The sequence below is a fragment of the Mesoplodon bidens genome, assembly GCF_964165515.1.
Source record: "Mesoplodon bidens genome assembly, chromosome: 4".
Taxonomy (NCBI): Eukaryota; Metazoa; Chordata; class Mammalia; order Artiodactyla; family Ziphiidae; genus Mesoplodon; species Mesoplodon bidens.
Window position 1 is genome coordinate 15,961,324 of NC_138160.1, and position 18,673 is coordinate 15,979,996.

An 18,673-nucleotide genomic window follows, 5' to 3' on the forward strand; every position below is an offset into this window, starting at 1 on the left:
TGGGGCTGACTGAGAGCTATAGCTCACTGCCACTGCCCAGCATCACAAGAGAGTATCATACTGCATATCACTAATCTGGGGAAAGATGAAAATTCAGGATTTCTACTGAATGCATATATTTGCACCATCATAAAGTTGAAAAATCATGTCAAACCATGTAAATAGGAGACTGTCGGTAGTCTCTTAACTTTCCTCCTTAAACGTTTTGCAAAATTCTACAAAGCTAACTTTTCTGAAATACAGTTCATTAATTCATTTATTGTTCAAAACAAAATCTTAAATCTTAAACTCCAGGATATTCTAGAGTCTGGTATCAACCATCTTTTTCCCCTCCTGCTTTCTTCCTGCTATTCTAGCCAGGCAAGAGTAATTCTTCTTTCTTACACATAACTACCTGACTATTTATTTTTGCTCAATCTCTTTTCTCTCAAGTCCACTTTCTAGCATTTTATCCCATCAGTGCTCTAGCTATCAGTGGAAGCATTACTCAAAACATCACTGCCTATACCACAACTTTTTCTGATTTTCCATCTCCTGTCCTCTTCCACCCTCTCACCCAAGTAATCTTTTCACGCAATGTACTCTGGTAAAATTTTATCTGTTTTAGTCTTCTTATGACACTTCTTGGTTTCTAAATAAGGGTCCCCTACTTTGTGGCAGTCACTTTCATGTAACCCAGGGTGGCGGTAGGGAGAGGAAAATAAAATTTGATCTCTTAATTTAAGGAGATGTAAGTCTAACGAGAAGACTGGCGAGTAAATCAAAGACTAACACATAGTGTGGTCGATGCAGTATCATGCTAAGAGAAGTGAGATACTATGGGCAACTTGGCAAACAACTGAAGACTGAAAGAGAGAATGTAGAAGAGAAAGTTGAAGGCATAGGGTTTACGAAGGGAGAGGAGTCAATGGCAAGCTTAGCGACATGTGCCATGATATGGAGTTCAGGATGCTTTTCAAACTCTCCCTTACACATCTTACTACCACTACAAATTCTCTTTTACAAACATGTAAGGCAGTTTCTCCCTTGCTAACCTGAGGGAAGTATTCAGTCCAGTATATTCAGCCCTTAGTTTGGCTTAAATGTCTTTTTAAAAATATATATCAAAACCTGCTTAAAGTTTGCATATTCTGTAATATGATATGAAGTTGAAAGTAGCAAGGACTAAGTGGTCACACGTGAGAATTTTGGGGGGGCTTAATTGTATAGTGGTAGTGAGATCAAAAAAGATGAGATGGAAAAGTGAGACCAAAATTACACAGCTATTTTATCACACACTCTAGGAAGCTTCTTGGTATTGGCTGGGTCTGTGAGAAGCAACTGTAATTTTCAGGATCAATTCAAACTTGTAAGATGTCAGAAAATTTGAAGGTACTTTTCTTCCAATTGGCATTTTCTTTTTCTGTGCTAAATAAAACTTTGTCCTATCACTTTTCAAATGATCACATCCAGGAAAATGTAAATGAATGATAGTTCATGAAAATAATATAGTTATAATATTTTCTCTGCAGTAAAAATAAAGGAGGTCACAGATTCAGTCATATAAGACAATGATTAAGATTACTTGTGAGATCAAGCATAACAAATTTCAGAATTTGGCAGAAAGTGCAAGTCCAAATAATGTATCTAGAGATTAAAAATATACCAATGAGAAATTGCTTTAAACCTATAGTTAAAATTATACATAAGGGACTAGGAATTTGGATTAAACAAGCAAACAAACAAACTAACAAAACCAAAAAATTTGGTTCTAGTTCTTCTTTGCTCATCAGATAACTTATTTAACTTCCCTGGACCAGTTTTCTACCTATACAGTGGAAGGACTGGACCAGGTCAGTGGTCTTTTAAAAATAACAAAATGTATATATGTAAGTAGTCTGTTATTTCCCTTTGAAAATGTGACACTATGTCTCTTAGAATCACACACACTGAAATTTACCATTAATATCCAGACTGCTCTTTTTGAGGAAATCTATGAAATTTCTTCCATCTCCTTCTTCCAGCTTCCATAGCTTTATAAATTAGGGCACCACAATTTTGCGGATTCTAGATTGTATGAGAATTTATTTAACATTTTTTTATAAGAGTCTTACTTTGGCATTTAAAAAGCTAATACATTTTCCCTTCAATGAGTAAACTCAATTAAAATGGTGATTCCTTAGGAATTTGGATACTACAATTCCAAATGCTCTATAAATTCAAACTCTGTAAAATACTGAATCTTACTCAGTGGTAAGATTATGATATGATTATGATTATGATATAATGTCTCATACACAAGGAAACCCTCAAGCTATTATAACTTATATTTCAGACAATGCAAACTTAAAGCAAAAATCCTTTAAGTATCATGTAGAAATCAGAACATGTTTCTTAGTTACATACTATATTACTATGATATAACTAGATACTTAACATATGAAACAATTTTGACAGAGGAAGTGTTTTTCAGCTTCTACTGTAAGAGTTTACTGAGCTCTAGGAAGCCAGCTACTGTCCAAAGCTTTGAGTGTATGGGATTTGCAGCTCTAAGACAGCTATACTATCCTTAAAAAACAAAACAAAAAACAAAAAAAACTATGAATAATTAAAGGATATGGTTATTTTCTAAATTGTATGTAATGAAATGAAATAATCTGGTTCTTACAGAACAAATGAAAACAATAATACATTTATCTAATAAAGACACATATTCATAAAATGCCATAAATAAATCCACATAGTCATTACTTTAGTTTAAAATGTGTATCTTATTACATATAACAAATGATAAATTCAGATTATCCTTATGACTATGCTATAATGCAAAGCAGTAGAAGGTCCACATAAAGAATCTCTTCATTTCAATTTTTCTAACAGAAGATATATTTAAAAAGCAATGTAGCCTTTCTCACCTTCTGAGATGGCCCACACTCTGTCTGTGGAGTGTGTTTCTCTCTAAGTAAATCCACTTCTTACCTATCACTTTGAATCTCACTGAATTCTTTCTGCCACGAGACATCAAGAATCTGAGCTTCATTAAGTCCTGAGACTGGGTGTGTGACCTCACTTAAAAGATTGTGGGTTCAAGTCCCAATCTGTGTTTTGGCTGGCTTCGAGCCCTGGCCCGTGGGTCCAAGTCCCGATCTGAGTTGCACAGTTTCACCTGCACCCCAGATTCCATTAGCTGCCCCCTCCCATGTTCCCACAGCCTCTGTGCTCACCCCATCCTAGTGCAACAAAGGAAGCCCAAAATTCTTCTTGACAGCCCAAACCAGATGCAGGGGCTTTTCCTGAGAGAGGAACCATGAGGCACGTGTATCTTATCAGGAGAGAAATGAATCATCTTTGTGGGTGGGAGGAAATAGACCCCAGCCTCCATGACCTTCCCTGAGTTCCAAAGGGCAGATTCAAACAGTTGCTAATCAAGGGAGGAAGAGTCAAGAAACCACCTGAGGCAAGATTAAAGGGACCAGAGAAGCTCATCAAGATTAGGAGACCCACTACCTGAGACCAGATTAAGGGAGTGCAAGCCCTGCACACAGCCTAATGTTGTCAGCAACCTCACTCTTTAACTATTGCTATAAAACTCATCAAATCTTCCTGGGTTGAGACACACAATTTTGAGAGGCACGAGCCTGCTGTGTCCCCCTTTTCCTGGCAAAGCAATAAAGCTATTTTTTTTTCTACTTCACCCAAAACTCTGTCTCCAAAAAAAAAAAGAAAAAAAAAGCAATGTAAATATATACATTAAAGTTTTTCAACAAAGTTGATTACTGAAGCTGAAAATTATTACCAGTACAAGTGATAATACCTATTATGACATTAATCCAAGTAGACTGCAATCTAATGACCAAATTAGTTTTAAAATTAGATGTCAATTTTCAAAGCACATGGAGTTTGAAAGATAACTTAACTTGGTAGGTTGAAGCCTTCTGTGGAGCAACACTAGCTGGGTTTGAATGCTGGCTCCAACACTACTGCTGTGACCCTCGCTAGCTGTGTGGTCCTGGAAGTACATTTGAATGCTCATGTCCTCATCTGTGAAAGGGAATGATTATGGTACCTAGTCTCTAAGATTAATGTGACAGGTAGATGTGGTGATGTGTATGAAACACTTAGAACAGTGTCTGGCAGGTGGTAGTTGTGATAAAAAGTTTGTTATTATTATTAATATTATTATATTTTATCTTGACCAATGAGTACGTTTAAATTTATATTAAAACCACACACAATTTAATGTTCCAGTTTTCTTTAGCACCAAGGCACAAAATTCTGATTGAGAGAATTAAAAATGAGATTTAACGTAGTTTCTCATTTCATTACTTGCAAATGCCAAGTGGTTCTCAATTTCTTTTTAAGTTAGACTCCATCAAGACAAAATTTACTGATATCTTGTTTTTAACCAGAAAATAATGTATCTACATTCATAGATTTGCTACCTATTTTAAAAGATTTGAGACACTAGGTTAAGAGATTCTTATATAGTTAATAATTATTGAGTAAGGTTTATTCTTTCTCTGATGAAAATATTGAGGAATTTCATGTTTAATAAAAATTCATCTTCTCTATGTATCATCTCTCTCTATAAATAATTACTTATATCATCACATAACATGATAAATGCCTCATTATTCTTTCTCCATGAAATACTTTAAAGCTTTAACAGTTGATTAGACAGTTATAGGTATAAAATTTTATGCTAAAGACAGCTCTGAGATGCTAATTAAAAGGTCACATAAATATGGACGCTAACTCAATTGGAAAGGGTTGGAAGAGACACTGATTACATCAGTCACAAAATGATGACACTTAGAGCACCCATTAAATATTTATTTAGAGCAATTGAGGTGTGAGGTTTTCTTCTCCCCAGCAAAAAAATGCCTGCTGAGTATACAACATTTTTTGCCTCTAAAGTCTCTCTGCTGTGATGGTCACTGCAGTGATTAAACTTGGTTTTATATAATTAGTTTGTGTTCCAGACAGTAAAAGTAATATTCTCATTTCATAGTGTAAAAATATCAGTGAATTTAATTTAATTGATTTTCCTTTCCAAGACTATGGGTGTGGGTAACGGGTAACAGAATACTCCTTTCTGTACTCTGCCTAGTGTAATCCCAGAACTTCATCCCCTTCCAAATTCCTCCCATTTATTATTGTTCTCTTTGGGGAGGGCTTTGGAATTGGTCCAAAATGTCTCTCCTGAAAGATTATCTGAGTGTCACCACTCCATGTGTCCTCAAGATAAAGTACTTTTTTTTCAGCTATTGGCACCATGGCAAGTTTATGTATGTAAACTCATTCCTTATCTATTTGCTACTTTGGGGAACACGTGTGTTTAGAGTACTCAGTTTTGGGTTCACTCGGTTGCATGAGTCTATATATATAAGGTTTACCTTTTAGAATGGAAATAGAAAACTTCATAAAACTTGCCTATTCTTTGAAGTCAACCCCCAAAGTCGATGATTTATGTGTAAAAGTCAATGAATATTGACAAATGTCTACAGATCTGTACTCACTACAACTATCAAAAGGTAAAATATTTCTATTACCCCCAGAAGCTTTTCTGTGCTCCTTTGCAATCATTTTTTTCTGTTATCCATGGTTCTAGCAGACACTAATCTGCTGTTACTATATTTTTACTTTTTCTATAATTTAAGTTAATGGGATTATAAAGTATGTAGGGTTTTGTACCTGTCTTCTTGTACTTAGCAAAATTCTTTTGAGATTCATCCCTATTTTTGCAGGTAGCTGTAGCATATTTTTTTTTATTAGTTTCTGCTTTATAACAAAGTGAATCAGTCATACATACACATCTGTTCCCACATCCCTTCCCTCTTGCGTCTCCCTCCCTCCCACCCTCCCTATCCCACCCCTCCAGGCGGTCACAAAGCACCGAGCTGATCTCCCTGTGCTATGCGGCTGCTTCCCACTATCTACCTTATGTTTGGTACTGTATATATGTCCATGCTTCTCTTTCGCTTTGTCACATCTTACCCTTCCCCCTCCCCATATCCTCAAGTCCATTCTCAAGTAGGTCTGTGTCTTTATTCCTGTTTTACACCTAGGTTCTTCATGACATTTTTTTCTTAAATTCCATATATATGTGTTAGCATACGGTATTTGTCTTTCTCTTTGTGACTTACTTCACTCTGTATGACAGACTCTAGGTCTATCCACTTCATTACAAATAGCTCAGTTTCATTTCTTTTTGTGGCTGAGTAATATTCCATTGTATATATGCGCCACATCTTCTTTATCCATTCATCTGTCGACAGACACTTAGGTAGCTGTAGCATATTCTTTTTAATGGCAAAGTAATATTTCACTGTGTGAAGATACTGCAGTTTGCTACTCCATTCACTGGTTGATAGGTATTTGGTTTGTTTCCATTTTTAACTATTTATAAACAAAGTTTCTATGGACATTCATGTAAAAGTTTTTTTGTGGACATATGTTATACATTCTTCTTGAGTCAATTCTAGGAGTGTGTTAGATAGGTCATATGGTAGCAGCATCTTCAACTTTATAAGAAACTGTCAGGTGTTTTCCAAAGACTATCATGCCTATCCCACCAGCAATGTGTGAATATTCCATTGTTCCACATCTTGTCAACATTTGTTACTCACTCTGTTAAATATAAAGTCATTGTAGTTGATGTATGTCTTATCATTGTTTTAATTTGCATTTTCATAATGAATACTGATGTTGAGCTCCTTTTCATGTACAGCTTCATTATTCATGTACATTCTTTGATGAAGTGGTTGATCAAACTTGTTGCCCAAGTTGTTACTGGGTTTTTTCATTGGGTTGTTTTTCTTCTTAATTTCACATTGTAAGAATTCTTTCAACATTCTGGATTCCAGTCCTTTATCAGGTTGAGGTTTTAGACATATTTGTTCCTGCCTGTGGTTTGCCTTTTTATTTTCTTAACAATGCCTTTCAAAGCTCCAACATTTTAGATTTAATGAAATGATTTTATTAATTTTCTCTCTGATGGTCATGCTTTTTGTGTCCTTATCTATCTTTGCCTAATCTAATGTAATGAAAACTTTTCCCTACTTTTATCTGTGCATTTTATAGTTATCATTTTAAAATTTGGGTCTATTATTCATTTTGAGATAAAGTTGAGTTGCGTTTTTAAAAACATGGCTGTTATGGACTGAATAGTGTCTACCCACCCCCTAAATTCATATGCTGAGGGTCTACCGCCCAGTACTTCAAATATGACAATATTTAAAGATTGGGCCTTAGAAGAGGTTATGATATTAAAATGAGTCCATTAAGGTATGTTCTGACACAATCTGTCTGATGTCTTACTAACTTCTTAACTTATAAGAAGTAATGATAGTGGTTGCTATTACTTTGTTCTGCATCTTAAGGAAAAAGTCTTGTCTATTTCACCATTAAGTATGATGTCACTGTAAGTTTTCATATAGGTTTTTTTCATATCAAGGAAGTTCCCTTCTATTTCTGCTTTTCTGACAGTTTTCTTTTTTTAATCATGAATGTTTATGATATTTTTAAAAGAATATTTTGCATTGATTGAGTTGATCATATACTTTAAAAAATGTTTAGCCTAATTATATGATTTATGATTACATTGATTGATTTTTAATGTAATACAAATTTATCATTTTGACATTAAACCCAATTGGTCATGATGTATTATAATTTTTATATATTACTGGATTATATTTGGTAAAATTTGTTTAGAATTTTCATATTGCTGTTTATGTGGGTTATTGGTCTCTGGTTTTCCTTTCTTTTAATGTCATTCTCATTTTGGTGCCAGTGTAATTGAGGCTTCATAAAATGAATAGTATTTTATAGAAGGCTTTCTGTAAGATTGATAGTATTTTTCCTTAAGTGAATGGTAGAGTTCACAGGGAAGCCATCTGGACCTGGAGTTTCTTTGTGGGTAGGTTTGCCAATTATGAATTCAATTCCTTTAATAGACATAGTGCTATTTAGGTTATTTAGTTCTTACTGAGTGAGTTTTGGTTGTTTGTATCAAGGATTTTGTCTATTCCATCTTAAATTATTAAAGTTATTGATGTAAATTATTTATAATATTTCTTTATTATTCTTTTAATGTCTACAGGATTCACAGTGATGCCCCCTCTTTTCTTCCTGGTAATGGAAGGTATTGGTAATTGACAGCTTCTCTCTTTTTCTTAACAGGTAGCTAGAAGTTTATAAATTTTATTCATCTTTTCAAAGAGGGTGTTTTAGGTTTCATGAATTTTTCTCTATCTCTTGATCACTTTCTAATTCATTGATGTCTTGCTCTTATCCTAGTCACCTTTTCCTCTGCTTGCTTGGGTTTTATTTGATGTACTTTTTTCAACTTCTGATTGTGGAATCTTAGATAATTGATTTAGACTTTTCTCTTTAGATAATATAAGCAACTGATAACTATGAACTTACCTCCAATATTGTTGCATCCCACAACTTCTGATATGTTATACTCTAATTTCCATAGAGTTCAACAAATTTTCTAATGTCCTTTGGGATTTCCTTTTTGATTAATGGATGGCTAAAGAGTAGGGTTGCCCAATTTAGAAAACTAAAAACACAGATGTCCAGTTTGAATTTCAAATTGACAATTTATTTTCAGTATTAGTATGTGCCATGTAATATTTGAGTTCTATTTATATTAAAGGACTCATTGCAAACCTGAAATTCATATTTAACTGAGTGTCCTGTATTTTATCTGACTACCCTATTTAAGAGTGTGTTGTTTACCTTGTAAATATTTAGGGATTTTCCAGATATCTCTCTTCCTGAAAATGTATTTTATTTTCATTTGTAAAAAAATATTTTCACCCAGTATATATATCTGGTTTGACCATATTTTTTTCAGCACTTTAAAGAGGTTAGTCAATTGCCTTCTGGCTTGCATAATTTTGACAAGGATTCATCTATAATTTTATCTCAATTTCTCTGTATTAAATGTATCCCTTACTACATTTGATGGCTCTTATGATTTTCTCTTTGTACACAATTTTGATAAATTTTCTTACAATGTACCTTGGTTTGGTTTTCTATTTATTTCTTATACTTGGAGTTTCTTGAGCCTCATAGGCCCCTTGGTCTCAATTTTTTATAATATTTTAAGGAAATCAGCCATTATTTCTTCTTTCCCCCTTTCTGTGTGTGTATGTGTGTGTGTGTGTGTGTGTGTGCGTGCACGCATGTGTGTGTTATATTTTTTTCTCTCTCTCTCTCCTCCTTCTGGGATTTGAATTACATATATGTTAGAATTCTTGATATTTCCCACAAGCCATTTATGCCTTTCTCATTTTTATTTTCTAGACTTTCCTTTCTACACTTTATTTTGGGTAATTTCTTCAACTCCACAGTTATTTTCTGTGTCCAATCACTATTAACCTCTTTCAGAATATTTTTTATTTAGGTATAATATTTTTTATCTCTAGAGCTTTCATTTGAGTCCTTTTCATATCTCCTATTTCTCTTAACATTTCATGCCTCCCTTTACATTCGTTAGAACACTTATAAGATTTAAAATAGCTTAAGTTCCCTGTCTACTAATTTTGTCATCTCTGTTATGTGCGGTTCTCTTTCTGTTTTTTTCTCCAAGTTATGGGTCATAATTTTCAGTGCCTTACAATTTCTAATAGCGTGCTAGATATTGTGAATTTTATAATTTTGGTGGCTGGATCCCTTTAGTTATGTTTGGCTTTTTTTTCTAGCCCAGAGTAAATTTGTGAGGGGGATCATTTTTATCATTCTGAAGCTTTCTGTCAGCTTTTTAAGATAAGCAGACTTCATTTTTGGGATAATTTAATTTCACTACTCAAGTCAAAACTCCTCAAAACTCAATTCAGTGCCACACATGCTACAAAGTCTCTCTCCTCTGATATTTACATCACTTCAAATATCACAAGACAGGTTTTTGAAATTTAAATGAATACCATTTTAATTATAATGTTTAAAACCATAACAAAGTGCTTAAGATCTACAGTCTTCTATTTAGGAGAAAGTTATGATTAGAGATAAGCAATGCTCTTGTTTCCAGGATAAGTAGAACTCAGCAAATATTCATGTATTTCTTTTCATGTCCCATTCTCCCTTGCAATCAAGCTGTAGCCATGTAACTGAGTCTGGCTAATGAAATGAACCCTACCTCTGGTCTAAGGCTTAAGATTCTATATGCTCTTCCATTCCCCATTTTCCTTTTACCCGTTGATCATGAAAAACCACATTTTGAGATGGTGACAGTGACATGACAGTATGGAAGCAGCCTGGACCCGGAACCATTACACACAGCACAAGTGACTATGGTATCATCTTTCCTACATCAGTTCATGTGTGCTTGAGAGTTAAGCTTTTGTAGTATGAAGCAACTTATATTTTAGAATTAATTTGCTACTGAAGCATAGTCTATCAAATACTTCCTCATAGAGTCCTTAAGCTGAAAGATTTAGCCAATATTTAGGATAACTGAACTCAGTGTTGGTTAGAATGCACACTGGATATATATTGTACACTCTAATTACTTGTTCCTGACCTCCTAGTGAGAGGACTTTTGGTGCTCTAATACCGCACTGATACTTTATGTTGTTATCACTATAATTAACCTTGAAATAGAGGTAAGTAGCTAGTATCACACAGTATTCTGCTTGAGCAAACCAATGTTTTCTTCTTGGATACAGCCGTATCCCCAGCTCCAGGGAAATATCAGTTGATGGAGAGAAAATTAAGTCAAAGTTATGGAAAAAAATCCATACATGCAAAACTCCAGTCATTTTGGGGGGAATGATTAAATATAAGGGGATAACTGAGGATTATGTGATATTTAAAAAAAATCCTTTAATCCAATGGCAAACATCGAAATGAACAAATAAGAAAAGGAATTTGGAAAGGAAAAAGTGTCCATTTTCTACATTGCTAACAAATTCCAACAAACTTAGTGAGTTAAAACACACATATTTATTACTTCCTGGTATTTATGAAGAGTTGAAGTCTTGGCATGGTGTGGCTGAATCCTCAGCTAAGGGTCTAACAGGGCTGCAGTTAAGGTGTTAGTTGGATAGCATTTGTATCTGTGAGCTTGGCTGGAGGAAGCTTCTGCTTCTGAGCACACTTATGGTGATGGCAGAATTCATTCACATGTGGTACAGACTGAGGGTCTTAGCTTCTGGCTGGATGTTGACTGGAGACTTCCTAAGCTCCTAGAGGTTTACACAGTTCCTAGGGGCTGCCCACGGTGGCTGGCCCATGATTTTTCCCAGCACGACCACTTACTTCATCATATCAGCCTGGAGAATCTCTTAGTAAGTCTGCTAGCAAGAAGGAGCCTTATATATTGTAACATGATCATGGGAGGGAAAATACAAGGAATCCAGTGCAGTAGAGGAGCTAAGGGTATTTTTAAATGGTAATTACAGCACTCCCTCAACTCTGCTTCTTGTTTCAGCAAATGCAGGCTAAACTGGAATAAAAGAAAGAGGGCTCCAGAAGAAATATCTCCCCCGAAAAAAGTCAGTTAAATGATGTATTCAACATAGTAAATAGACAAAGCAAAAAAAGATGCAACTATTAATTCTAGTGAAAACAAAAAGCTGTATAAGAAAGAAAATAAATGCTAAATATTGAATTCAGCAAAATTACAGTAAAATTATTTTGGAAGTTGGACAGAGGAAATATGTATGTGTAAGTCCATGGTTGGCATAGGAAAAAACATATTTGAATCTTCATATTCTATATTAGGGAATCAATAAATTACTATCTGAAACTTGAAAAGAAAACAGTATAAGTACATTATGTACCAATCTGACCCTAAGTAGATGGAGTAATGACGGAGCTGAAAACCATTGCCTATAGTGGGTTAACAGGAAGATGAATATATGAAAGACAAGGTCTACTGTTTTATGTTATACTTTTCCTAGTTTATTTGATTTTTAAAACTATGTACTTGGGTAATCATGATAAAAATAAAAAAGAAGAATGAGTATAATGAGAACCTTAGCATTTTAATCCATATAACTTAACATTGTTTGAATTTTTTTTCAAAAGTCATATGTCTTAAATTTGTTATTAAAAAATAATAAATCTCTCTACTTCCTCCAAAGCCTCTACAGCTTTTTTATTTTTGAATTTTATTTATTTTTATAGAGAAGGTTCTTATTAGTTATCTATTTTATACATATTAGTGTATATATGTTAATCCCATTCTCCCAATTCATCCCACCACCTATACAGCTTTTTTTCAATGAATTTTGAGGAGACAGAGAGAATCTCCTGTGAGGATGAGAAAGAATGGGAGAAATAGTAGGACTGTTTGTGGGAAAGGGAGCTTGTGTACAGTTAGGAAGAATGCATTTCACTGGTTTTGCAATTTTTCCCAGCCTAAGTGTTATATTAGAAGAAAGTAAGAAGTGGGCAAAGAACTTCATTAATTGCCTACTTTGTGCTAGGCACTGCAGAGGTGCTTTACTGACATTTCTTCACTTACCTCGCCTGACAGCACTCTGAGACAGATATTGCTCACCCCGTGTCACAGAGCAGGGGCCTAATGATGAGAAGTTAAATAAATTGCTTAAGCAAAACAAGCCTCTTAGTGTCAGAGCAAGAACTGAACCCAAAGGCTTCTCTGACTCAAAAAGCCTCAGCTATGGGTGGCTCTAAAATGAAGCCCTGCTTAGCACCAATCCTTTGTGTGCAAAACTGGCTCCATTTATTAAGTGAAAACCTCCTTCACTGTCTTAATTCCATATGCCCTCTGCAATCTTGTTTATATTAATTCAATTAAAAATCAACAACTCAAAGGTAAATTTCAGTTTTGCTCTTGTCAAATGTTCAAGACCAGAATTTTATATATATTTTCATTAAACCTGATGTAGTCAAACAGTACAAGAGTAGGTTATTGAGTGTAGGTGGTTAATTAAAAAAAAAAAAAACTGTTGTGTTGAATTCTTATGGCGTTTTTACCTAATTATATGGCAACTTGGTTTATCTGCTGCTATTCAATTAAATCTAAACATAAGATTTTAGCAATAAGTCAATATTTAATAGAATCATTAACATTTATTTGATGTTTTGTTAAATCTTTGTGTAAGACCTTGCTCATTATTAGTTTAAATAGATTTATTGTTGGCTTTTGTGTAGCATATCTATTTTTAAGAAGAGGGATTTTGTTCTAACTAGTGTTCATGATGGAATCCATATTTTTTGGCTTATTTAGGATTCGGATGAGCAGTTTTTTGTGTTCTTTTTTTAACATTTTTATTGGAGTATAATTGCTTTACAATGGTGTGTTAGTTTCTGCTGTATAGCAAAGTGAATCAGCTATACATAAACATATATTCCCATATCTCCTCCCTCTTGCATCTCCCTCCCACCCTCCCTATCCCACCCCCCCATCCCACCCCTCTAGGTGGTCACAGAGCACTGAGCTGATCTCCCTGTGCTATGCAGCTGCTTTCTACTATCTATTTTACATTTGGTAGTGTATATATGTCCATGCCACTCTCTCACTTCATCACAGCTTACCCTTCCCCCTCCCCGTGTCCTCAAGTCCATCCTCTACATCTGCATCTTTATTCCAGTCCTGCTCCTAGGTTCATCAGAACCATATATTTATTTATTTTTAAGATTCCGTATATATATGTTAGCATATGGTATTTATTTTACTCTTTCTGACTTATTTCACTCTGTATGACAGACCCTAGGTCCATCCACCTCACTACAAATAACTCAATTTTGTTTCTTTTTATGGCTGAGTAATATTCCATTGTATACATGTGCCACATCTTCTTTACCCATTCATCTGTCGATGGACACTTAGGTTGCTTCCATGTCCTGGCTATTGTAAATAGAGCTGCAATGAACATTGTGGTACATGACTCTTTTTGAATATGGTTTTCTCAGGGTATATGCCCAGTAGTGGGATTGCTGAATTGTATGGTAGCTCTATTTTTAGATTTTTTAGGAACCTCCATACTGTTCTCCATAGTGGCTGCATCAATTTACATTCCCACCAACAGCACAAAAGGGTTCCCTTTTCTCCACACCCTCTCCAGCATTTATTGTTTGTAGATTTTTTGATGGTGACCATTCTGACTGGTATGACGTGATACCTCACTGTAGTTTTGATTTGCATTTTTCTAATAATTAATGATGTTGATCATTCTTTCATGTGTTTGCTGGCAATCTGTATATCTTCTTTGGAGAAATGTCTATTTAGGTCTTCTGCCCATTTTTGGATTGCATTGCTTGTTTTTTTGATATTGAGCTGTATGAGCTGCTTGTAAATTTTGGAGATTAATCCTCTGTCAGTTGCTTCATTTGCAAATATTTTTTTCCCATTCTGAGTGTTGTCGTTTCATCTTGTTTATGTTTTCCTTTGCTGTACAAAAGCTTTTAAGTTGCATTAGGTCCCATTTGTTTATTTTTGTTTTTATTTCCATTTCTCTAGGAGGTGGGTGGATGAACAGTTTTAAAGAACCTCAAAACCAACTATGTTGGCCCTAGATCCTCTGCATTTATAGCTGTGACAAAAACAAGCAGAGGTGTTGAAGAACGTTGATGTCGAAAAACCATAAAGGGATTAACATCTAAATGCTGAAACAGTTCTGTTCATTGGTCTGTTCCTATGCAGAAAGAACCGTCTTGCCTACAAACAATGGGGAAAATGATCAGAGCTCTGTGCTGCTGACCCCAGCATGGCTGTATTTTCACTGTGCACCAGCAGGCAGAACATAACAACAGACCGTGACCTCTGCTCTTCCTGGAGGCCCCTAGTCTTTATTGCAGAGGATAAGAATGGCAACAAAACACCTGGGTGTGCCTATGTGTGTGTTTTCATTAGCCATTTTATCTCTCCAATTGCCAAATGAAAAATATATCTGTTTGGCTGATTATCGATCACAAACAATCTCATCAGAGTTATGTGGGTGACATATCTCTAAATCCTTAAGCATATTTTGAAAAGAAATGATGAATAAAAATACGAATATTTCAGACTATAAAATATCAGCTTTTATGAGAAAATAGTATAAAATTAGATTTTCCATCTCTATCTGAATGGATACTGAATTTTCCACGACATTTACATTTCGTAAGAGGACTTACAAATAAGTTGAAATGTGAAAGTTACAGATATTTTTTCCTGGAGCACCCTGGCTCTGGTGTTCAAGTGGAAGGAGTGCACGTGTGTGCGTGTGTGTATGTGCATGTGTGAACACTGAAGAGAAGGCTTTCAGGTGAATGAGCCTGAGGGGGCGCAGGTTTTGCACTAGGTCTGATTGATGCTCTCCCATATGGTCACTAACTTGATGGACTCTCACCAGCCTCTTTTCCTGTCTCCTGGGCTGGAGCTCATTTAACTGAAAGCATGATGAAGGCAACAAAAAGGGACCAGCTGAGCCATATAGCCTTTCTTTGGCCCTAATAGATCATGTTAGCTTTTTGCAGATGTTGGGTTTCCAAATCAATAATCCTGTTGACGGCAGCTCCCAGCAGTAGCTATTAGATGATGTAATTTGGAATTTGATTTGCTTCTTAGGTTAAGACAAACAAATCTCATTTGCAGTGTAAAATATCTAACATCATGAAAATAGTGCCTTCTGTTTTGCTTTCTCAGCCAAGGGCATTTTATAGAATGGAAGTCAAGGTCATTGTGACAGTCTTCTCACTGCAGAAAACTGCAGCCACAGACTACATTTTGAAAGCCTGCTTTTTTCACTTATTAGGTTATCACAAGTGGTAGCCATGCTAGCAGAGGTATCTGTAGCTTTGCATTGTGTTAGGAGAAATAGAATTACCCGATATTGCAGCTGCACTTTTGATTTGTCATTTATTTGGAATAAATAGAGAGTGGTATGCCAGTTGCCATGGAAACCAGTTCCACTTTGGAGCAGTGTTAGACCTTTAAACACGTTTGAAATTGCTTCCTTCTCATTATGTTTCAGCACTGAAGAAGGTGTAGTGTGCAATTAAACAGAAATGAAGTTTTAATTAAAAAATTAAATTACATTTTATGGATTGTCCTTTGTGTACAATAAGCTTAAGAGAGCCTTGCTACCTGCAAAGCTGACTGGATGTATATTTTGAGAAGAGAAAAGGATCATCCTCTTACTTCTGTGTGCATGTTTGAGTGTGTGTGTGAGAGAGGGAGATTCACGATGATTTGTCTCTTAGAAGTTTATTGCCAAAAAAAACCCATTCCATTTAGAATGTTCTGGAAATCTTGGTAAATGTGTGCAGCGTTATAAAAAGAAAAATATATGTTTGGATTTGTTTGTAGGGTATAAATCAAGAGCATTAAATATTATGCTGACACAAAAAGACAACATTTAATTGTTCCGATTTTGAAAGAGATTCTTTTAAGGAAAATTAGTGAAAACAAGAAAATGCTATATAGTCTGGGTCCTGATATATAGTCATTACAAAAACAGAAATATATGCACATGAGGCAGCCAAAACCTGAGGATTTTACATGATGAAAGCTAAACGTAGGCTTATATTTTTAAAAGTTAAGTGTATTTTGTACATTAAAAAGTGAAGTTCCTCAGCTTCTGAAATTGAAAAAATATGTTAATTTAGACTTATGTATCAATTATATAAGTTGTCCCAGGACTATAAACATAGATTATTCAGAAACCATCAGAGAATCACCTTAGTTATAGCCAAATGCTAAAACCTCACCTTTTTACAGCTCTTTATAATATATAAAGCACACCCACATACATTATTTCATGTGCTCTGTCAACAATTCTGAGGTAACAGTATAGCAGCTATTGTTTCCATTTTAAATATAAGTGACTTGTTTAAAGTTACCCAGGTATCCATGGAACCCCTGAAAATCAATGTCTTCTGACCTTTCCATTTTGAAAATTATATTTCATATCAGACTAAATTTACAAAACATCCTGTTTTCTCCTAACTCATTGAGGAAGGTATTATAAAGTATTTAAGGATACAATTTAACTGGTCTTCAGAATTACAGAAAGTGTGTGATGAAGTGTGATTTTAAATTAAGCTTTTTTGTCTTCTAAGCATCCTATCATAGATGTTTATTTTTTACAAGTTTAAGAAGAGTTTACTGGTTATTTCACATTATTCAGCCATACTGGCCATGATTCAATTTTTATGCAATTGAAATATTCCTGCTATACCAACTTACAAGATTGTTATTTTTGCATGTGTGACATGTCCACTTAACTAGGTGTTATTTATGTTTAGTAGTTGTCTGCTCAATCAGTCCCTTACTGGCAATGAACCCCTGTGGCAACGGAGCCCCATACTATAAAAAGATTTTATGAAGAACTGAAAAAACCGTGGTCTGTAATAACAGGAGCTTCATTGGTGGTGAGCAGCTGCTGGCCCAGCAGTCCTGGGACTTTCATGAGGCTGCTATGAATATGTTCACAGCATGCTGAGGCTACTGCCATGCTGTTAAGATGCTACATCGCCAAATCCCGTCTGCTGGAGAGCACTGGCTTCATCCTACTTAATACAGAACCTTTCTTAAAGGAGATATGTTTCACTTCTACCAAATAAATTTACACTCTTCAGTGTATAATCAATGCCTTCATAATATCCTGTACAGAATTTAGCACTTGGAAGATATTATGTGAGTTCTTTTTTTGTTGTCAAATGTGAAGGTTCTCTTCTATCACAGATCATTGATCATTAAGTAGCTAGATTTCCAAAGGAACAAAGGGGGGATCTGCTGTGAAATTATTTCAAGGCCTATTGTCCAAGTTTTGGAAGATTTAACAAAGTGTTAGCTCATGGCTGAGATGACTGCCATGGCAAACGTCAACCAGCTGGAAAGCGTGGGAGTCTAGACTATTCTTTAGTAAAGAGAGCTTGACCAAAGCACCAAGCATCCAAGGCTTTCACACTGGCACCGATTCTCATTTTTCTGAATCTCAAAGCTGGTACTCTGACCTAAAATGGCAGCAGATTGCTTGTCAGAGTTTTTGTACTGATGCTAAATAACCACCCAGAAAGCCAACACTGAAATTTAAATAGGTTGTATGAATTTTTTAATAATAAACTTTTAATTAAGTGTAAAATGTAACAGAAAAGTGCACAAATCCTAAGTGTACACAGTTCAATGAATTTCATAGAGCAAATAATCTGTGGAACCAGCACTGTGAACAACACAAACTATTACTCTGATTCTCATAGGCTCTCCTGGAGCCCCATCCCTAACTATCAGCCCCAAAGGTAGCCAGATATATTATCTCTTAACAGCATAGATTAGATTTGCCAAAGTTTGAACTTTCTATAAATATAGCCATACAATACATATTTTTGTGTGCTTGGCTTCTTTCACTTAAAGCTACATTTGTGAGATTCATCCATGTTTTTGTGACTACCTGTATTTTGGGACTGTTTCATTTCTATTACTGCACAGTATGTCATTCTATTATTTCACAGTGAGTATATCCTGATTCATTTAATCATTTTTCTGTAGAAGGCTGTTGAAATTGTTTCTGGTGTGGGAGACTCCTAAGGACATTCTAGTAAATGTATTTTGGTGAACATATCTACTTATTTCTGTTGGGTATGTACTTTAGGGTCATTGAGTTGGTATGTTTGACCTTAGTAGATACTGATGAATTGTTTTCCAAAGTGGCTTGACAAATTTACACTCCCACCAATGGTGTACAAGAATTACAATTGCTCCACATCTCACCAACATGCAATTTTTAAC